This window comes from Ipomoea nil, unplaced genomic scaffold (genome assembly GCF_001879475.1).
Source record: "Ipomoea nil cultivar Tokyo-kokei standard unplaced genomic scaffold, Asagao_1.1 scaffold3087, whole genome shotgun sequence".
Classification (NCBI taxonomy): Eukaryota; Viridiplantae; Streptophyta; class Magnoliopsida; order Solanales; family Convolvulaceae; genus Ipomoea; species Ipomoea nil.
The window spans coordinates 660,598-685,706 of record NW_017619515.1 but is presented as its reverse complement, the minus strand read 5'-3'; positions in this window follow the sequence as shown (position 1 = coordinate 685,706).

The following is a 25,109-nucleotide window of genomic DNA, read 5'->3' as shown; positions in this document are numbered from 1 at the left end:
CTTTGTACACCACGTTACAAAGTGAAATCGGCCTTAAATCAGAGACTTTCTCCGGGACCTTCTTCTTAGGTAAACGGACTATATTTCAGTCATTTAAACAATGAGGAAAGCTCTGGGACTCAACACACCTGAGCACAAACATTGATAAATCGTGGCCTAACACATGCTAGAAGTGTTGATAGAAAGCCGGCGACATGCCATCTGGGCCCGGAGCTTGCTCTGGAGCCATAGAGAAGAGGGCGGCTTTCACTTCTTGAACCGTAAAAGGTTGCAACAGGGAGGAGTTCATCTCGTCTGTAATTAGACGGTTGACTCGATCAAAAATGTTGGCAAAAGTGCGCCCAGAAGAAAAGATTTGGTTGTAATACCTTAATATCTCGTCATTCATATCTGATCCTTCTTTCCAAGCTCCTTCTTGATTTTTTATCTGGACCAAATGATTCCTCTTACGTCTGGCTGTTGCGGATTTGTGAAAAAACTTTGTGTTGGAGTCGCCATGTCGCAGCCACAACTGTTTCGAGCGCTGTTTCCAGTAGAGTTCCTCCTGCCGTAGAAGAGAGTTTCATTCACATTCAGCAATCAGAAACTCACACACAGCATCCTCAGAACGGTCCTCTTTCAACACACCTAAACGGGATCGGAGAATTTTAATTCTGTTGCCGAAGCGCCGCACGTACTCTCCGCCCCATCTGCCAAGCTGCTGACCACATAACGCAATTCGGTCCTGGAAATACTGACCGATGGACTGCTGCCACACTTCCTCCACCACCTTCGCGCACACCGCCTCGATGAGCCACGCTGATTCAAAGCGAAACGGCTTTTTGGTCGATCGCATATGTCTGTGTTCCACGTCCCGGAATATGGCAGTATGGTCGGATTCTAAAGCATGAATATTATGAACCTCCGCATCTTCATACAATTCTATCAACTCTGTGGTCGCGACTGCGCGATCCAATCTCTCTTCAACCCGAGTCTCTGTCCCGTGCCCCTTCTCCCAAGTGAACCAGCCGCCCGTCATGCCCAGATCACACAAATTGCAGTCACTCAATACGTCATTGAAACCATCCATGAGAGCATCCGGATGAGAGTGCACACCGCTTTTTTCAGACAAGCATGTTATGTCGTTGAAATCGCCGATTACCACCCACGGTAGTGATGATTTGTCCCGAAGTTGACGAAGAAGCTCCCAAGTGATGCAACGTTGTGATCTGTCTGGACTGCCGTAGAAGCCAGTTAATCTCCAAGCCGATTTATCTGGAATTGTGATCGCCATGTCGATGTGATTCATAGAGTAACTCAAGACTGAAGCATTCTCCTTGTCTCGCCAGAACATCGCAAGGCCTCCTCCCCTGCCCACACAATCCACGCTGATTTCTCCTTCAAATCCCATCTGTACACGAACTTCCTCCACTCTACTCAAAATTGCTTTCGTCTCCGATAAGAAAACAAAAACAGGTCGCTTCCTGGACATAATGCCCAGGAGTTCACGAACTTTCTGGGTGCCACCCAAACCCCCGCAGTTCCAGCTAAGGATGCTCATTGGGCTTGGCGAGTCTGCCCAGCCAGACCCGCCGTCATCACATTTTTTGTTGTTTCGACCATTGTCACATCCTCCCCCTGATTACTACTCGACACCTCGCTGTTTTCCCGAAAGCATTGATCCGTTTAAAACTAACGATTTGTTAACACCAACGAATCATGAAACTTCGGTTCCAAATCATTTTTCCCAACTTACTTTCTACCAAACTAAAATAATATTTATAACTCCACAACTCCAACTTTAAGCTTTCATGGTAGTTCATCTTAAACATTAATCTCCATTACTATATAAATTTCCAACATTCCTCCTCCATTTATATAGTAAAAATTAACAATGTACCAAGATAAATCCAAAACTTATGCATAAATGAAAGTGTCTTAGAGATTGAACTTTCACATAGTATTATATGCGTTACATTAATTCGGATTGCAGTGATGGACGAACCTTAAATCACGCAGTCTCTTTGAAGAAACGTAGATATAACACATACAAGTTTTACAGTCATTACAACTCACTGTAACTTGACACTATTATGGCCATGTGTCCGTATCCATTAATGAGCACATACCAAGTAAAGCCCAAACTTGTTTGAAGCGGTCACACTTCATGCTCACAGAGGTTAATCTTTTATATCATGCACTGCACCTTGCATTTTTTCAAAAGATCAGTTAAGAGTAAAAACTCATCCCTACAACAATGCAGAACCAGGCATCACTTTTTCTTTTGATACAATTTTAATTAAACTTTTTATGCTTGCAAATTACAAAATGAAGTACTCATCTACATTGAACTCACGGTCTAACGTAATAACTTAGACGTGAGTTGAGCTTTCCTTCACATGAAATTAAATAATAAGGCTTTCCGTATCCCTTCCGATGTCTTTAGAACCATGTCCCTTGCAAAGACTTTTGCAAACGGATCCGTTAAAACCGGGACTGTACCAAGTCCAGTGCTACAACACCATAACTTAGGAGCTCCCGCACATAGCTATATCTCATACCTATGTGTCTTAACTTGCCATTATAACTTATTGTTATATGTTTTGGCCTGTGTAGTAGCGCTGTCACAATGTACTAAAACTGGTGACCTCGGTTTTAGCCAAACCGGAATCTCAATAAATAAATTCCTTAGCCAATTAACTTCTTTGCATGCCTAAACCAATGCAATAAATTCAGATGCCATAGTTGAATCTGGAATGCAACTTTGATTTTTAGAAATCCTGGAAAAAACACCTCCTCCAAGCATATAAACCCATCCACTAATTGAGGAAAACTCTTCCTGATTAGATATAACCGGCATCATAGAATTTAAATATTCAATCAATGAACTTGTGAAAATAAGATATTTGTTTGATCCTACTGGAACCCACTTTATAGGTTCCTAGTTAATAAATATTTATTTGAGTTAATACCATCTGAGGTCCTCCGAGTATAGTGGTTTGGCCACGTTTAGTCCTAAACTTTTAAATTGACCACATATAGTCCTTCGACTTTCAAATTTAACCATTCGTGGTCCAAGTTAACCACCCATGGTCACTCAACTATTAAAATTTAACCAACCATGGTCCTTTCAAGAGGACCCCGGCTGGTTAAATTTCGAAAGTTGAAGGACCATGGGTGGTTAACTTGGACCAAGAATGGTTAAATTTAAAAGTCGAATGACCACAGATGGTCAATTATATTTGAAAGTTTAGGACTAAATGTGGCAAGACCACTATACTCGGAGGACCTCAGATGGTATTAACTCATATTTATTTTCATGTAAATTCTATAACCAAAAATTTTCAATCACCATGTAGAAATAATTAACAGTGAGTGATTCCTTAAAATCAAAAATTAAACCTCCTCCACTTGGAATACCATCCACTTTGGAGAACAATCATATACTGATATACCTCCTCTATTCAGAAATATCCATTCACTTTGGGGAATAATCATATATGATTTTAATCTTTTAACTTTTCATGTTTCTTCTAAACTGAAGAATCATACCTTCTTAAATCATAGTCCATGATTTAAATTAAAACTTTCTTTTCACTGTCAATTTCCATACTAGATAAACCAGTAAACCTTTTGGCTTTCAATATTTTAACACATTCTCAATATGAGAAACTGTGTTAAATACATTCATAAATTTTTATGAATTTCATTATGCATACTTCATGCATAAAAGTTTCTGTATGCCTTTATAAGTGTAATACCCAATATCTTAGAAATAAAAATATATCTATGTTATTAAAATAGGTCAACAAGTCAAAGGTTATTAAAATGGATATTGGATGAATTTACTAAATTACCCCTCTTTATCCTTAAAGCTTAAGGAATCCCTTTCATCTTGGAAGACCATCTCATTTGAAAGAAGAAAAAGAGAATATTGGCTAGAGAGATAGAGGAAGGGAAAAACCTTGAATCTTTGATCTCCATCTTCTTCAAGCTTAGATCTCAAAGCTATTGGAGTATTCTAGGTGAGTTTGACCTCCATATTTCACTCTTTGAGTTGGGTTTATCATTTGAGCCCTAAGATTGATGTTTGAAAATATTAGGGAATTTTTTGACAAGGAGTATTTGGCAAGCTGAATAGCTAAGATTTGGATGTTTTAGGTAAGTGATTACCTCTTCTCTCCTTATTTTGCAAAAACCATAACTTATTATGGGATAATCTCAACTACTTTGAATATCCATTTTAGGGTTAGTATGAGTTAAGGATATTTTGGACTATGATATGTTTTTGGGTTTGAAATGCTAAGCTGAAATCTGGATTGAGATGGTGTTTGGGTTTGCTGGACTGTGTTTTCGGAATGAAGGATAAGGTAAATTTCTGATCAAAATTATCACCATGTGTGTGGTGATGGTGGAATGGTTTATGGTTGCTGTGCTACTGGTGGTTTGTCTAGAGTTTGATTCTGCTTGTTAGCAGGCCTTATGTTTATTTTACTATATGTATTACATGCTTATAAAATGGATTATTTGTTTAAAGAGAGAATTGAACTCTTAACCTCATGCTTATATTAACTTAAGTTCTTCCAACTAAGCCATTTCATTTTCTTTGAAATTACTTTGGTGTAATAAATCATTCTATGATTTTTAAAGAGTTATGCACAAAGAAAATTATTATTTTGAGAATGGTTTATACCTTGCATATTTCTTAGTTTGATAAACTTATTATCTATTTTGGAAATATGTACTTTGTTATGTGATTTTAAGGAAATGATTTTTGCTACATCGGGCTATTTGATTATAAGAACTATTTTGATTATTTGATCAAACTCATGAGGCAACCTACATTTTGTTGTCTGTTTTGTTTGGCTTGGAACGTTCCTAATTGCTCATTCCGAATCGTCGAGCTTGACTCATTCCGAATCGTCGAGTCTTTTGAATTATTTGTTGGAACGTTCCATCCGGCTCATTCTGAATCGTCGAGCTTGACTCATTCCGAATCGTCGAGTCTTTTTAGACCATTATACCGATAATGGCATGTGCCACAGAATATAATGGTGGTTGTAGGTTGCCAATGAGTCGTATGTTAAGAAATGGTTTATGCTTTTGAAAGTTGTATTATGAAATATTGTTGATGCCCATGTAGCTAAAGTTTCTTGTTTTGTGAACTTGTGTATAGTATGATGAAAGTATATTATGACTTCGATATAGTTTAAAGATCGAGTTTTGCATCGAGTTATTACTCTAAAGCTTTTTGTATTATCTTGAATTTACTTGATCCGGGGTTGAGAGGAGTATCACTTACTGGGCATTAGCTCATTATTTGTATTTTATTTTCTCATGTTTCAGAGTAGTAAGGACATGTGAATAGCATGAGCACAAGTGGTGGGGTCTAGGAGGTGACTTTTGAAACTAGGAGACTTAGTCCTAGTGTTGGAGCTTATCACGAATTTCGTTTCCTTTGGATATTCCCTTTGACCCTTGTATTTTTGGTAACTCGTTGTGCTTGTGATGTATTTTGGACATACTACTCATGATTGTAAATATTTGTGTGTGGATTTAATGACCTTTTGGGAAGAACTAGTTGCTTATATTTTGTCACTTTGGGTTGTGGAATTGTTATGTATTTAAGTGTTGTTATGAAGGTTTCGAGAGATACGTGCGGTTAGGCTTCGTATTGTTATAAGTTTTCATGTAACGGTACGACAGGGTCATGTCCTAGAAGTGGGGCTTGACAATAAAAAATATAACAGAATATTTCCTGGGTTTTCTGCCTTTATCAGAAATATAAAAAATATTTCAAAGGCTTCCTGCCTTAATCAGAAATATATACAACATAATATTTCACACTTTCACAAGGATAAATTTGCTGTATGCTAAAGTTATCAATAATTTCATGCATGACATTGAAATTAATTTCAACTTACAATCATTAAACATTGTAACCATGCATAAGAAAACAAAAAATTGATAACACCAAATTAATTCAAATTTGACAGATTTACAGCACCTCAAGATCCAACATATTATACATGTACCTTGTATACTACGCATGCAATCGAGACAGAGTCTCAATATAAAAATATTTATATACATGCATAAACACATCCTTGTATTTAACAGGCTATGCAAAATTCAAAAGAATCTCATGCATATCTTCTAAACCTAAGCTAGAACTTAACCAGTAAACAAGATAAAACTTACATTCATGCCGAGGCCGAGACAAATAAAAAGTATTGTACCGATCTAATCCTGTAACTTGTATATGCTTTAATGGTCATCACTTCCGGCCTTTGATACGCTAAAACCACACACCCACTCTAGGGAAGTACACATCTCCTCATGCCAATTAATCATGGCTAACAAAATGATTTATTTAAATAAAATCATTTTCACATTTCACTAATCATCTTGGTATAATCTAATACCCCATGAATTTAAGTGAAGATGAAAACAAAACTGCACAGCCTGCATTTAAATCACCATGATAGGAACACCATGCAAAAGTCGCATGAAAATCTTCTTGTACAATAGAAAGAAAGTGATTTATGTCATCCTTACCAACAAATTCGAAAATCTCATTTCGAAATATTTCCGTGATAGGAAACTGTTCTTTCACGCCTGGCATCTTGCCTTCAAAACTTTCAAGGCAAGATCAATGATCACAGGTTTAAATATAAAGCTTATAGATTGTTGGAAAAAGAGCTTGTAATCTGTAATACATTTAAGATACAACAATAATACAGAATACAACAGGGAACAAAAACTGGATCATTTGATATCTTCAGACGTGTAATCACGTTCCTATAAGCTTTAAATCTCCCTCTATAAAAGCAACAAGGTTCAAGATTTAATCTTATGGGATACAAGAAGATGAATGAAATTCTTAAGTTGCTTTGTTTGAGAATTTCTTGTAGAACTGCAGGACTGTGAAGTATTTGGATTTCCTGCAATATAATTGCTTGTAAAAAATGCATCTGTTAACTTTTCTCTGTTTAATGCAAGTTTTTGCATGTGTGTTTTTCAGATGATTCTCCAGATTTTATAGATGTAAAAATCAGTTTGGAGAAGTTTACATGGAAGTTAATTATTTAAATTTAGAACTTAACATCCAATAAGATAAAATCTTATCTAAAATACATGGGAAAAGATAATTACATATAAAATAGATGTAACTAGTCAAAGTATGAACTTTCATATGCATACAATATTATTAAATAAATAATATCAATATATATATATATATATATATATATATATATATATATATATTACTTGAGTGCATGTGACCATGCAAAGAGTAAAAAAAGGGTACACATATATATATTCCACGCATACTGCATGCATAACCACACCAAATCAACAAAGCAGATGCTAGTCGATTTGATGGACACCGAAAGCATTGATCCGTTTAAAACTAACGATTCGTTAACACCAACGAATCATGAAACTTCGGTTCCAAATCATTTTTCCCAACTTACTTTCTACCAAACTAAAATAATATTTATAACTCCACAACTCCAAATATTATTTAAGCTTTCATGGTAGTTCATTTGAAACATTAATCTCCATTACTATATAAATTTCCAACAGTAAAAAGCTAGTATTAATAATATATATAAAAAATTATACATGATATAATGCTAGGCATCAAGCAAAGGGCTATTATTTGCAAAAGTAATTTGAGACTCGAACAACAACAAGGTGCAACTCTTTGCAGCCCCAAATTGCTGTTACGAATAGTTGTTTGTATTCGTGTGTGTGTGTGTGTATATATATATATATATATATATATATATATATATATATAAACATAAAAAGAATAAAAATTAAAATATACAAGTATTTATATGAATATTATAAACATTGTTGCAGTAGGCGCTAGTCGGCCGCCCGGACAGCGCCTAGGCAGCATAGGAGGCTCTAGGCGGGCGCAAAAAAAATAGTGGCAGACTTGCAGTTTAACAATTTTAATGAGGCTGTTTTCAACATTCAATCAAATAACACATCCAAATAAAAGAAATAATGATAATTAATAAGTCATAACATCAAAACAATATTAAAAAATAAAAATACTCAAATACTTCAATTATTCAAAGATTCAAAGTATCAAATTAGTATATGGATGGCTGGACCAGACAACATCGGTCAAAATCAGACGAAATCAACCAACTCGGACGAGTTGGCCGCCTAGGCCAATTTCGGCCGATTTTGACGCCTAGACGGCCGCCTAGGCGCCCGGCCGATTTTTGGGCGCCTAATAGTGAAAGCGGAATGTCCTAGGGGCGTCTAGCACCTAAGAGGGTGCCTAGACTGATTTTTACAACAGTGATTATGAAACATATATTAAAATTTGATGGTGATAGATGAACATTTTGCTTTGCTCATATATTTAGGTAGAAAAAGTTCTTATAGAAAGTTTAAAAGTTATGGAAAAAAAAAGTTTAGAAGTTCGAGATAAAAAGTTCATAGAAAAAATAAATAAATAAAATATATACCAACAATAATGAAGTAAAATAACATTATTCCAAATTTTTAGAAGAAGATTGTAAAGTTTAGGAGAGAGAAAAATTGGTAGAGTTTAGGTATGAAAAAAATATAGGATATGAAGAAAAAAAATACTTTATTGAATTTAATTAGGTATGAGGTTTGTAAATTTTTTTAAGTAGAAAAAAAATAGAGTTAAATGGAGAGACACCTTCCCTTCCTAATTTCCCAAATGGTGTAAACAAACCTCGGCGCCCAGGGACAACCATCAGACATCCAAATTACTGACATAGCATTCTCCTTAATTCATCTAGCCACATCCTAGTTTATGTTGAAACGAAAACCAGGAGGGTGGAAGGGTCTTGTACTAGCACTTCTGTTCGAATTTTAGCTAAAATGAAAATTTTGGGTGGCTATTTTGTGGCACAAATATATGTGGGGTCCACTTCTGATTTAGGTCGGGTCAAAGTGACAAGTGTATCTACGTGGCACGAGAAGTTTGACCATGCGATGTTAACCAATGGGTTTAATATAAACGAAAGTGACAAGCTAAGTGTGTCTATGTAAGGAAACGATAAACGGTTATGTCATTCTTTGTTTATATGTGGATGATATACTCATCATGAGTAGTAATGATCAAATGACCAAATCTACCAAGGGCATGTTAAATTCGAGATTTAACATGAAGGATATGGGTTTGGCATATTTAATCCTCGGAATTAGAATTGTGAGAAGACCTAATGGTCTCATGTTAATCCAATCTCATTATGTTGATAAAATCTTTGCAAAGTTTAACAAGGATGATTATCAAGCAACTAGGACGCATTGTTGGAAATTGGTGAAAAAATCGATACACAGAATATATATTTATAATATATATTTGTCCCGAAAAATGGAATTTAATTTATGCAAAATTAATTCCAACCAATTTTGGTACGAAACCAAAATTACATATACATACAACGTATATATATTAACCAAATAGGGATTTATTTTATCAAAATAATCCCACCACAACTAGTACAGAACTAGTACACGGGACTTAATTTCCACGAAATTAATCCCACCACAACTAGTACGAAACTAGTACAAGGATTTAATCTATCCGAGATTAATCCACCACTTGGTCCGAAACCAAGAACAAAATAAAAGCGAGAATACGGGTTTCTAACCCACCACTTGGTCCGAAACCAAGAACAAAATAAAAGCAAGAATACGGGTTTCTAACCTGAGGTTTTAACCCAACGAGAAGAAAGAAGAAGCATAGGAAATCTGAGTCGTGTGTACACACACTCTCCTTAAAATCGATTCGCCACCTCCCGATGGTGCTAGGATCGTTGTGGCGTCAGTCTCCCAGGATAAAACGGACTACGACTTTGGCGTTCGAGCACTCCAACCCAAAGTCCGGCGAACTAGAACACAAGTTGAGCACTCCGATGTTTTTAGAAGATGTTGGCAGAAATTTCCCTTTGTAAACGAGATGAGAGTAGAGAGAAAACAAAGAAAGATTTTGAGAGTTTCAACAAGAATTTGTGTTTTCAACATTCTGCCACCACCATAGCTATTTGTAGGGGAAATATGAATAAATAACATATTCATGGCACATAAACCACCATTAATCCAATTTAAAAATTGAATTAAAACGTTTGAAACGGTCATACTTATTATCGAAATAATATCAACGGTCACGAACTTAATACGCGATTAATTCGTACCGACCATAACGACCCGTTTCAAAATATCTGAGTGACCGAGAAGTCCGTACAAACCCGAAGGTTTAACGAATTGGGATCGGAAACCACACCCGAATGGTCCGAAAATACCGAAACGGTGCATCACGAATCAATGCATATAGCATTTGATTCGTGCACACCGAATCCATATCACGAAATGAGCTACTTTGGAATCCAAAGCTTAAGCTCAAATCATGCCCAACTTTCGTCCATGCACAAAGCATAGCACGAAAGTACATCCCAATTCAATTAAGCTTTTCAAGCTTAATTACACTTAAGCTTCCAACCAACTTTCGTGTAAACGAAAGTTTTATTAAAATGCTAATTTCCAATTAGCATTTAAACTTAAGTTTTTTTGACTTCTCTCAAATAGGTTCACTTTGAGAATCAATTTCTCATTCACCTATTACCCATTTTGAGCGTACATTATATCAAATTCTTCGTCTCACTACGAAGAACCCGAATCCACTTTAACCCGACCCAAATCGGAAGTGGACCCCACATATATTTGTACCACAAAATAATCACTCAAAATGCCATTTTAGCTGAAAATTCCAACAGCCATTAGATACTTACGTTCATCTGTCCAAAAATCACGGAAAGTGTATTTCTCAAGTAAAACAGGCTAGGATTATTGGAAGTTTGATGTATCTAATGAGTTGTGTCAGACCTGATATTGCCTTTGCGGTTAGCAAACTCATTAGATATATGAGTAACTCCAGTGATGCACACCGGAAGGCAATAGTGAGAGTTATAAGATACTTGAGGCATACTCGTGACTGGGGACTGCACTATACGAGTTATCTGGTTGTACTTGAAGGGTATAGCGACACTAACTGGATATCTGATATAAATGACTCTAAGTCCACGAGTGGCTACGTGTTTACATTAGCCGGTGCAGCCATTTCTTGGAAATCTTCGAAACAAATCGTGATAGCCAGATCCACGATATTTGAGCTGATAACCTTAGTCAAATGTTGAAAAGAGGCTGAATGGCTATGCCATTTTGTGGAGGATATTCTTTGCTGGGATAGACTTGTACCTCTAATTAGTGTGCATTGTGATAATCAAGCCGCATTGAAAGAGTATAGAATCATATGTATAATGGTAAGTCTAGACATATACGTTGAAGACATAATACCATTAAACAACTACTCACAACGGGTGTTATCTCGGTTGACTATGTGAAGTCAAAGGATAATATAGCGGATCCACTAACCAAATGGTTGAGCAAAGATGTTGTTAAGAAGTTAGCACCAGGAATGGGTTTGAAGCCCATAGAATAAAAGTTCTATAGTGGTCACCCAACCTAGCTGGCACCTAGGTTCAATGGGACAACTAAATTATGGAACGAAGCGTGTCACTGTAGGGGTCTCGGACTCCCTACCATTCCTCGTTAGAACAGTGACTCCTACACGAGGTTAGCACGTGGATGCTTTAATGATTCGAATGTAGATTGACATGTATGAGTATGCAGGATACTCGGAAAAGAATCATTTATGTGAGAGAGAAGTGAGATCACTTCAAATGAGAATTGATGGGCTCAATTCTTTAGAAACTCTTGCAGAACCAGGAAGGTGACCCATTACCAAAACGGGCACACCCATGAGAACAGACAAAGGTTGGAAGGTTCCTGTGTGGGATATGTCATCGTCTATACAAGCAGTAGTCGGTTCAAAGACATAAAGTTCTACCGTACAACCAGTAGATCAGATCAAGTAAACATATCTTCACAAGGCAAGGTTCAAAGGCTAACACCTACCTATGCTATGCAGGGATCGACCGTTGAGCACGTTTGTGTCGTTTTTCCTCGTCTCGAAGATCAATTTTCATTCATGTGGTGGGTTTTTGAAATTTTTAGCTATAATGGCAATTTTGAGTGGCTATTTTGTGGTACAAATATATGTTGCGTCCACTTTCAATTTGGGTCGGGTCAACTTGCCCTCTTCGTAGTGAGACGATGAATTTGATATAATGTATGCTCAAAATGGGTAATAGGTGAATGAGAAATTGACTATCAAAGTGAACCTATTTGAGAGAAGTCAAAATTGAACTTAAGTTCAAAATTTTAATTTAGCATTTCTATTTGTGCTATTTGAAGCACTAATTGTAGTGCTGAACATCCAAATTAATGCACTAATTACAGTGCTTAAGGCAGCACTAATCATAGTGTTTAATTAGCAACGACTAATTGGTTACAGCACCAAATAGTGCTATGTTATAATGCACCGGAAGATGCCTAATTTGCATCTTCCGTTTCGAAGGTGCTTAATTGCATATTTGCATCTTCCGAACGGCAGGTGCTTGACTGCACCTTTCGGATGATGCTGAAATTATTTTGGACATGCGGACTTTTTGGTCAGTCGGGTATTTTTAAAAATGTTGTTATGGTCGGTACAAATTAATTGTATATTAATTTTGTGACCGTTGATATTATTTCAGTAATAAGTATAAACATTTTAAACGTTATTATTCAATTATTAAATTGGATTTATGTTATGTGTCATGATGATGCTATTAAATCCAATCTTTTATATATATATATATATATATATATATATATATATATATATATATATATATATATATATATACACCATGGGTGTAGCAGAATGTTTTACAACATCTAATTTTGAAAACTATCAAATCCTTTTTTTTCCTCACTTCTCCTAACTCCATTTTGCTACGAAGGTACCGAAATTCTGCCAACATCTTCCGTAAATTTGTACGTATTGCTCAACTTGTGTTCTTATTCGTCGGGCTTTGGGTGTGAGTGCTTGAATGTCATAATCATAGTTCGTTTTAACTTGGGAGACTGCCGCCACAACGCTCCTAGCACCATAGGGAGGTGATTAATCGGTTTTAAGGAGAGTGTGTACACACGACTCGGGCTTCCTCTTCTTCCTTTTCTTCTTGTTGGGTTAAAACCTGATGTTAGAAACTCTTTCTCGTTTTATCTATTTTGTTCTTGGTTTCGTACCAAGTGGTGAGATTAATCTCGCAAAGATTTAATCCCTTGTACTAATCTAGTACGTATGGGATTGTTTTTAATAAAATAAATTCCTATTTGTGAATATATATATATATATATATATATATATATATATATATATATATATATATATAGTATCGATTTATTCACTAATTCCCAACATACTTCTTGGCGAACTTGCAGTCGTGAAGCAGGTGGGGGAGAGATTCCGCCTCTTCACTACATGTAGGGCAATAATAAGTAAATATTAATAAGATAAAGGACAAAATTGAAAAACGATTAGGCAAAGCACAACAAAGAATGCACAAAGTGTGTGTGTGTGTATATATATATATATATATATATATATATATATATATATATATATATTGTTGGTTTTAATTATGTCAAAAGAGACAAAGTGTTTAGTACCGAAAGAGCGCCAATTACTTTTTATCCTGGATCCGTTACAAGATGACCCCGTGAGGGTATTTATACAAGGAATAGATCCTTATAAGGCAAGAAGAAAGAAAAATAACTAATGTTATGCTTTAAAGTCTACCAAAATCGGCACATTGATTGCCTAAAACAAGAAAGGAAATTACTTGCTACTCAAGGAAAGAATCACCGGAATATCCGCTTCTGGGACGTGCACACGGTCGGGGACGCTCAAAATGCCCAGTCTGGTCACCCATCAAACCAGCTGAGTACCCGGTCAGCAGTGGCGGAGCCACTTGAGAGAAGGAGGGGGCCTTGGCCCCCCTCACCATTTTTTTTTTAATAGTTCTATAGTATTATTTTTTTTTTTTTTGCCCCCTCCCCAAATATTTGTTATTTTGCCCCCCTCAAAGTAAATTTCTAAAATAAGCTTTATACTATTTGCCTTTTGACTTTCAATCTCAATTCTGAAATCATTTAAATTAGACTACAGTAGAACAGAGCTCACGGCACAGTTTGAATTTCCGCAATTCGCACTTTAACCTTTGCATTAATCATGTGTTCTTTTTACAGCTTCAAGCTCCAAATCTACATGTAATTTTTAATTTCTTGAATGCATTTATAGTTTTTAAAGCATTTGAATTTTTGTAATTCTGCACAACACTCAAACTTGATACAAATAAAGAATTAAATAGAGAATTGTTAGAAAAGATAGTAATTGTTAGAATTCTGAACCCAAATAGCTATTTGGGGATGTTATTTGTCAATAAGACAACACTACATTTAATTACTTGCACACATCACAAGGCTTGCGGTGGATTATATCATTTTTATAATGTATAAAAAAAGTATCATACATCTTATTCCACTATCACATAGCTCAGCTATATGCACAAGATTGAACAATCATTCTTACAGTAAATATAGACTTTCATAGTAAACTCGAGAATATATTCTCTCCCTAAACATATGGTATTTCCATTTTTCTTTTGCATCCGTATTCCTGTCACTGTAAACTTTAAAATTGCCAGCAGTTTGATTTGAAGCTATGGTAATATTTTTCCTTTCTTTACTAATAGAGAACATCTTCCTTTCTTGAGTTACCAAATCCACAAATATGAAGTATGGTATATCCGGCTCGGAATAATCTAAATCCGGATCAATTACATGGTCTCGAAATACAAGCAATTCTCCATCCACATTCTAAATTCCTATTGGTCTCCACCATTCAATATTATTATATATGTTGATATTTATAGAAGAATCTATGTGTACTTGTTTACACCAATAAGTATTGTTGTCATTTTCAATCATTAACCAAATATCAATGCATCTGGTATTCCCCACAATTGGTGATCCTCGAAGAAAAACAATACTCTCATTCATTATTGAGACTGATGCAATATTAAAATTATATGGCAACTCAATCATCCCAAACCACTCATTATCCATGTCAAACCAAATCAAGTATGGCTTCAAATACGTCGCATCCGCAGACTGCCAATAGTACCTCCCTTTTAAATAAAAATCATTGCCATTATTCCGAATATATTTACAAGATGTAACTGAATTAATTTCTTGATGACTATGTTTCAAACTCCAAGAATCACTATGATCTTGACTATAAACCATTACTATTTGGTGACCAGTTCTCCCATTAGAAGAACAAATTTCTATAATTAGCATGACAACCTTCCAAGTCATGTTGTTAGAAATCCCAAATCCAAATTCACTAAGTGCATATAATCCATCGCAAGTTGCTAAGGGACAGTAACCGAGGGTAAGGCTTTAACTTTCCTAATGGAGGGATTTCATATTAAAATATCATAAATAAGATGATCACCTTTATTAAGTTTATCATTCTTGGTCGAAATCAAGCATAACATACCTTTACAACACTTAACCCACTGCCTTCCTGGGATGTCTAAGTATATGCATCCAACTCATTATACTTAGGTTGTTTGTAAAGCAAATAATATTCTCTAAAATTCCAACCAACCTCTAATAAAACACAATCGATTTTTGCTTTGCTAATTTCGTAGTGTTTGTCCATGAAGTGCTGATCACTTTTTATCAAATCATAGAAAAATTTACAAACACATTTAAATCACATAAGAGACTTTACCCGTAATCTTGATAAAATATCAACCACCAGATTCCTTGGCAATTTGCAATTTTCCATTTTCAGGCCGAGATCGAGTTTCAAAGATCGAACAATTCAATGCTTCTAGCAATTAGGGAAAGATGTGCCTTCAATCGTCATATGCAGTATTGGCCATGACGGAGATCTGAGAATAGAATATAATAGGGATGAATAAGGGTTTGGTGTGCTGAATACTTGTATTTGAGTTGTAATACAAGTGGTTTACTTATTAGGTTAAATGTTAATAAACTGAATACGAGCAAAGGGCGGATTACAAATTTTCCCTTTTCTCAATATTATTATTTTCACTTGTGCCATGCACGGAATAGATTTGTTGTAATATATTATGAATATTTGAATCGATATATAATTATTTAAATTAGAACATCAAATATTATATAGTACAATTAAATATATGGTTTGGATCGTTTATGTATTTTGATGTTATCATTTATTTGAATTTGTGCAAATAATTGTTCAAATTAATAGCTAATGTCTAGATGTACGCATGCGGTGTTATAACTTTGAAGATTTTATTTATCATTGTTTAGTATTTTCAAAAATTAGGCAAATGTGCTCGTTCTCTAACTACTCAGTTATAGGAATGAATTACTATCCTAATTCATTTGTATGGTAGATATATTTTTTTTTCTAGATATATATTTTTAAAAAAATCATAATATCACCAATTATATTTACACATTATTGAAACCTCTTTTTAGATGACATTGGTAGTGGCAACACAATCTTGTCCATTCCCGTCTAGAGCTAACACCTTGCGTCCATCAGGACGGGTTACTCGAATGAAAATATCACTCAATTACTGATCCTTTTATATTTTCAATCAATTAGTAATATCATATTCATTTTCAGCCAATTATTCTTTTTTATTTTTAGTCAATTAAATATCAAATGCAGTGATATTTTTACCTATTATTATTTACTTATAATAGATTTGTATTCAGTTATGACTTTTGTAGACTTTTAAAATGAAAGATTTTAATAATTTTTTATTGACTTTAATAGAGTCGTTCAAAACTTTATAAGACTCTATAAAAGTCTATATAAATTTTTTTTATAAACTTTTATCAACTTTTTAATTTAAAAAATCTACAAGAGTCATTAAAACCCTAAATTGAATACATCCTTACAAAGTTTCAATGATATCGATTTTTATCATTTATAATTTTCTTATAAAACATGTTATAATATATCAAAATTCTTCTTATTATATAGTTCTTCACCCACACCAGCATTCTTAACATTATTATTTTTATCCATAGTATGGTGAGACTTATATGCTAATTACTTATATAGTATATATATTAATAAGCATCAACCCAAAAAAAAAATCATAAGAAATTCATATCATAACAATATTGAGCACTAAAATTTATAATAACAGAATTGTTCAAATAAAATATTTATAAATATATTTACTAGTTGCATAGATAAAAATTTAAATATAATCTACTATACAAATAAGAGTCAAAGAAAGTTAGGCTTATAACAGGGCATTTGGTTTGAGAAAATTATAACTACACCATCAGTCTATATATTAAGCCATTACCCACTCGTTAGAATTTTATAAGTACAAACCTAAATTATTATGCAACACAATATCAACGGGGAATTCTGTGTTAAGACTTAGTCTAATCAGGCACAACATCAACTGAGAATTCTGCATGTAAGTTTGTACATCTCCTATCATGTTTCTATAATATTATTTGTATAAACAAATTGCCGCTGTAATATGCCGAATTGTCGGCACCCCCTCAAAGTCATCATTCTGCTAGAATTCCCTCAAACTATATTATTATATATTTAATATCTTATGCCCTAATCTTTATTTTCTCTCATCACTTATGTTCCGTGTTTGATTTCAACCATACTCATACAATTATTATATTGACAATATAATCAATCTTGACTACATTATATTGAATTTGTAAACTTAGAATTACCTATTTAAAATCGCAAATTCAATAATATTTCATATCTTATGCCCTAATCTTTTTTTGCTCTCCCTGATGTCCCGTATTTGGTTTCAACCATACCCATACAATTATTTTATTGACAAATCAATCTTGACTATATTATCTTGCATTTGTAAACATAGAATTACCTTTTTAAATATGCAAATTCAACATTCAATTATCTAATGCATGAACAACTCCAATATAATCTTGCATTGATATACTTTAAATTACTTATTTGAAAATAAACATTGGACATTATCTCAATCGCTCAATGCACGTAAAAAGCTAGTATTAATAATATATATATAAATAAAATTATACATGATATAATGCTAGGCATCAAGCAAAGAGCTATTATTTGCAAAAGTAATTTGAGACTCGAACAACAACAAGGTGCTACTGTTTGCAGCCCCAAATTGCTGTTGCGAATAGTTGTTCGTATTCGTGTGTGTGTGTGTGTGTATATATATATATATATATATATATATATATATATATATATATATATATATATATAAACATAAAAAGAATAAAAATTAAAATATACAAGTATTTATATGAATATTATAAACATTGTTGCAGTAGACGCTAGTCGGCTGCCCGGACAGCGCCTAGGCTGCCTAGGAGGCTCTAGGTGGACTCAAAAAAAATAGTGGCAGACTTGCAGTTTGACAATTTTAATGAGGCTGTTTTCAACATTCAATCAAATAACACATCCAAATAAAAGAAATAATGATAATTAATAAGTCATAACATCAAAACAATATTAAAAAATAAAAATACTCAAATACTTCAATCATTCAAAGATTCAAAGTATCAAACTAGCATATGGACGGCTGGAGTAGACGTCTTCGGTCAAAATCGACCAACTCGGACGAGTTGGCCGCCTAGGCCAATTTCGACCGATTTTGACGCCTAGACAGCCGCCTAGGCGCCCGGCCGATTTTTTGTCGCCTAATAGTGAAAGCGGAATGTCCTAAGGGCGTCTAGCGCCTAAGAGGGTGCCTAGACTGATTTTTACAACAGTGATTATGAAACATATATTAAAATTTGATGGTGATAGATGTGCATTTTGCTTTGTTCATATATTTAGGTAGAAAAAGTTCTTATAGAAAGTTTAAAAGTTATGGAAAAAAAAAGTTTAGAAGTTCGAGATAAAAAGTTCATAGAAAAAGAAAAAAAAAAATATACCAACAATAATGAAGTTAAATAATATTATTCCAAATTTTTATAAGAAGATTGTAAAGTTTAGGAGAGAGAAAAATTAGTAGAGTTTAGGTATGAAAAAAATATAGGATATGAAGAAAAAAATATAGGATATGAAGAAAAAAACACTTTATTGAATTTAATTAGGTATGAGGTTTATAAAGTTTTTTAAGTAGAAAAAAAATAGAGTTAAATGGAGAGACACCTTCCCTTCCAAATTTCCCAAATGGTGTAAACAAACCTCGGCGCCCAGGGACAACCATCAGACATCCAAATTACTGACATAGCATTCTCCTTAATTCATCTAGCCACATCCTAGTTTATGTTGAAACGAAAACCAGGAGGGTGGAAGGGTCTTGTACTAGCACTTCTGTTCAAATTTTTAGCTATAATTACTAGTTGCATAAATAAAAATTTAAATACAATCTACTATACAAATAAGAGTCAAAGAAAGTTAGGCTTATAATAGGACATTTGGTTCGAGAAAATTATAACTACACCATTAGTTTATATATTAAGTCATTACCCACTCGTTAGAATTTTATAAGTACAAAGCCAAATTATTATGCAACACAATATCAACTGGGAATTATGTGTTAAGACATAGTCTGATCAGGCACAAATCAACTGAGAATTCTGCATGTATGTTTGTACATCTCCTATCATGTTTCTATAATATTATTTGTATAAACAAATTGCCGCTGCAATATGCCGAATTGTCGGCACCCCCTCAAAGTCATCATTCTGCTAGAATTCCCTCAAACTATATTATTATATATTTAATATCTTATGCCCTAATCTTTATTTGCTCTCATCACTTATGTTCCGTATTTGGTTTCAACCATACTCATACAATTATTTTATTGATAATATAATCAATCTTGACTATATTATATTGCATTTGTAAACTTAGAATTACCTATTTAAAATCGCTTTTACTTATAGAGAACATCTGCCTTTCTTGAGTTACCAAATCCAGAGATATGAAGTCTGGTACATCCGCATGCTCTAAATTCGGATCCTAATCCAGATCAACTGCACGGTCTAGAAATACAAGCAATTCTCCATCCACATTCCAAATTCCTATTAGTCTCCAAAATTCAATATAATTATTATATATGTTTGGAGCATAATCTATGCGTGCTTGTTTACACCAATAAGTATTGTTGTCATTTTCAATCATTAACCAAATATCAATGCATCTGGTATTTCCCACATTTGGTGAATCAAATAAAACAATAGTCTCATTCATTATTGAGACTGAAGCAATAACATTAGATGGCAACTAATTCGTCCCAAACACCTCATTATTCATGTCAAACCAAATCAAGTATTGAATAATGTATTGCTTGTAATACCTTTCAGCCTACCAATAGTACTTCCCTTTTAAATAAAAATCATTGCTCCTATTTGGAATATTTTGACAAGATGTAACTGAATTAATCTGTATCAAACTCCAAGAATCACTATATCTTGACTATAAACCATTGTTATTTGGTGAAAAGTTCTCCCATCAAAAGAATAAATTTCTAATAGCATGACAACCTTCCAAGTCATGTTGTTAGAAATCCCAAATCCAAATTCGCTAAGTGCAAATAATCCATCACAAGGTGCTCTGTAAGGACAGTAACCGATCCGAGGGTAAGGCTTTAACTTTTCTAAGGGAGGGATTCCATATTAAAATATCATAAATAAGATAATCACCATTATCAAGTTTATCATTTTTGATCGAAATCAAGCATAACATACCTTTACAACACTTAACCCACTGCGCTCTTGGGTTCCCGGGATGTCTAAGTATATGCATCCAATCGCATTACTCTCAGATTCTTTGTAAAACAAATGATATTCTCTAAAATCCCAACCAACCTCTAAAAGAACACAATCGGTTTTTGCTTTGCTAATTTCGTAGTTTTTGTGCATGAAGTGCTGATCACTTTTTATCAAATCATAGAAAAATTTACAAACACACTTAAATCGCATAAGAAAATTTACCGGTAATCTCAATCAAATATCAACCACCATTCCCTTGACAATTTGCAATTTTCCATTTTCAGGACGAGATCGAGTTTCAAAGATAACAATTCAATGCTTAAAGCAATTAGGGAAAGATGTACCTTCAATCGTCAATATGCACTATTGGCATATATATATATATATATATATATATATATATATATATATATATATATATATACTAGTTTTTTACGCGCATTGCGCGATTGAGATAATGCCCAATGTTTTTCTTAAATAAATATTTTAAAGTATATCAATGCAAGATTATATTGGAATTGTTCATGCATAGATAATTGAATGTTGAATTTGCATATTTAAATTGGTAATTCTAAGTTTACAAATGCAAGATAATATAGTCAAAATTGATTATAATTGTCAATAAAATAATTGTATGGGTATTGTTGAAACCAAATACGGGACATAATGAAGAGCAAATAAAAATTAAAGCATAAAATATTAAATATATACTAATATTGTTTGAGTAGATTCTGGCGGTAGAATTTGTGGTTAGAGTTCTATTAAGGCTTTAATAGTATAATTAGATTACTGTTGAAGTTATAATACTATATTAGACTTGAATATTAGAATTAGACTAACGGTGAATTAATGGCGAATTATTGTATAGACCATAGTCCACACAATGTGATGTGCACCATAACAAAAAGTACATTTTTAATATACTAAATGTACATTATATTTGTACTGAATGTACATTATACAATATAATGTACATTGAGTACAAAAATAATGTACATCCCCTGAATATAATGTGCATTATTTTTGTGCTGAATGTACATTATTTTTGTATTGAATGTACATTATTATATAGTATACAAAATATGGTCCACACAACTTGTATGAACCATGGTCCACACAATAATAATTGTGAATTAACGGTACTTAATGGAAAAATTAACGGATCGGATAATCATATAATTAAGGATAAATTAGGAAATCTCAAGGAAAAATTAAAATATGAACAATATGAACTATTCATTTGATTTAATATGTTGACGATCATTTTTTTTTCTACCCAATGTTTATAATTAAATAAATATTTGAAAGTATATCAATGCAAGATTATATATGAGAAGTTCAACATAAGTAATTTAATATCTAATTTGTTTATTTAAATATGCAATTCATAGTATATGAATACAATGTAATATAGGAGATTCATTATAATTGTTACTAAAAAAAATTTAAATCGTACCCAAGTATTTTTATTACAAAAGGTTCTAATATATTTAATGAGTTAATACCCAAAATCGTCCTCGACTATAGTGGTTTTTCTCAATTTCGTCCCAAACGACTTTGGTGACCTAATATCGTCCCAGACTTTTGTGTTTCGCTCAATTTAATTAGTCCTCCATTTGTTATTTCGTCAAATTGGTGTTAAATAAATGGACAATTCAGTAATGTCAATATTGATCTCTCTTTACTTTCAACTTGTGAAGTGCGAAATTCATCTTTCTTGTACCAATTACACCCAGAATTACTCCCGGACCTGCAAATCAAATTTTATATTCGCAGTTTTAGGAGTAATTCTGGGAGTAATTCGTAAAAAAAAAAAAAAAAAAAAAAGGGATTTCGCAGTTCACATGTCTATGAGTAAAGAGATGTCAATATTAAAATTACTGAATTGTCTATTTATTTAACACCAAATGGACAGAATAACAAATGAGGGACTAAATTGAGCAAAAACACAAAAGCCTGGGACTAAATTGAGCGAAACACAAAATTCTGGGACGATATTAGGTCACCAAAGTCGTTTAGGACGAAATTGAAAAAAACCACTATAGTCGAGGACGATTTTGGGTATTAACTCTATATTTAATGAATGCACATATATACAAGATCAATGAATGAATCAACAGTACCAGTCCTTTAGGTGTTTTGCTCAGTGTTCATTTAGTTCAACCATTATTGTTGAATAAATTATTATGAATAAAGAAATTTATAATTTAAGAAATTTAGATGTAGTAAAAATTTAAAATTTTTTAATTATAATTTAACCCAATGATATTGGACGATTGGAAAATATGATGTACCCCAAAGATCAAAATGCAAAAGAAACTGTTTTGGTTATTCAATAGTTTGAAGCAACAATTTGTTCCAAACCACTGAAAATACAAACATGCAATTTACAATATTTTTACTTAGCGTTTTTGAGAAAAATTTCCTCAAAACACATTTATATTTTAAAAAAAAATATTATTAAAACAATTATTATTATTATTATTATTATTATTATTATTATTATTATTATTATTATTATTATTATATGTATATTATACTCTTAGGTAATTTTAAATGTTAATTTAAATAGCTAATTTTTTTAAATATCTTTTTACGAACCATTGATATAATTCGCTGGTCAAATCCACTAACGCTAACCGCTAACGGCTGATTGTCAAACAAGGACCTTGCGAGGTAGTTTCTCACTTCAATTTGTTGTGTGATTTGAATACTCTCTTTGTCAACAAATCTCTCAAGTAGTTAATATGATTGACTTTATTAATTTAAATTTTTTCATGGTATTATTAAAATACTTGGTAAATAAATATATTTCATTATTTTGTATTATAACTTTGATATTTAATTAAAAAATAGTGCACAAAAAAAAAATATAATAGACAATGTAGTGAATATAATCAATTGATGAAGAAAAATAAAGACATTATAACTAATGAAATTATTTCTCTTAATTAATTTATTGATAATGGATAATTTTTTTTTAATAAAGACATTGTAGGGACAATGTAGCGAATGTAATCAATTGATGAATTTGAATTTTGAATGTAAAGAATTTTTATATTGGAGAAAAATAAAGACAATATAACTACGATTTCTCTTATTTAATTTATTGATAATGAATAATTTTTTAAAAAAAAAAGGCATTGTAGACACATAATTCTAAATTAAAGAAATACATATGTATTATTTTTTGTTGTAGCTACTAAATTATTATTTAATTTAATAAGAGTAAAATAGAATACTAATTATGCCAACTTTGATTGGGATGAGGTTCAAACCTAAGACCTTTCTTATTGAAATCAATGAGTAAGTTAACGGTGAACTAACACAAATTAACGGAAAAAATGATATTTAACGGAAAAGTTAACACATAACCCTATCCATTAAGGATAAATTGGGAAATCTCAAGGAAAAATTAAAATCTGATCAATCTGAGCCATTTATTTGATTAAAAAATTTGACCGCCATTTTTTCTACCCATTATAGGCCTAACTCTCTTGGCCTCTTATTAGTATAGTATAGTGTGTGTGTATATATATATATATATATATATATATATATATATATATATATATATATATATATATATAAAAGGATTAAGGGTCAAATTGTTTCTTCGTCTCCATGGCCAGAGACGAAGAAACTCTTTGTCTTCGGCCGTGGAGACGAAGAAGTTTCTTCGTCTCCGGAATAAGGAGTAGACATGTAGGATGCTTGAGGAGGAGTTTGAATCACCGCTTACACATTTTGCTTTGGAGCTTGCATCATATTCTTGAGCATGTGTTGAATTGAATCCAATTGAGCTTGCATGGCCATCTTTTCTTCAACCTCAAACATCCCGGTGGTTTTCTCTTTCTTGGGTGGATCACTTCTTTCATTATACCAATATGCCGTGTTGGAAGTGATCCTCTCAATCAATTGTTCACCATACTTCGGACCCATATCAATAAAAATGCCTCCAAATGAAGATGTGTCAAGAATGATTTTTGAGCTATCCAACAATCCCTCATAAACGGATGATATGAAATCCCCCGGAGTAAGAAAATTCTTTGGACATTGTCTTCTCAACTCCTTAAATCTTTTCCAAGCTTCATACAAATTCTCATTTCCAAATTGTTGGAAATTTTGAATTTGTTTCTTCAATTTGGCGGCCTTGGAAGGAGGGCAATACTCTTGCATGAAGGCATTGTAAAGTTGTTCCCAAGTTTTAATTAAAGTGGTTGGCCAGAAAGGAATTGAGCCAACTCAATGCTTGGTCTCTCAATGAAAAAGGGAATAGCCTCAACTTGATTGCATCACTAGGAATCCCGTTCATCTTGATTGTTTGGCAAATCCGATCAAAGTGGGCAACATGAGCCTTAGGATCCTCAACCCTTGAACCTCCAAATTGATTGGCTTGAACC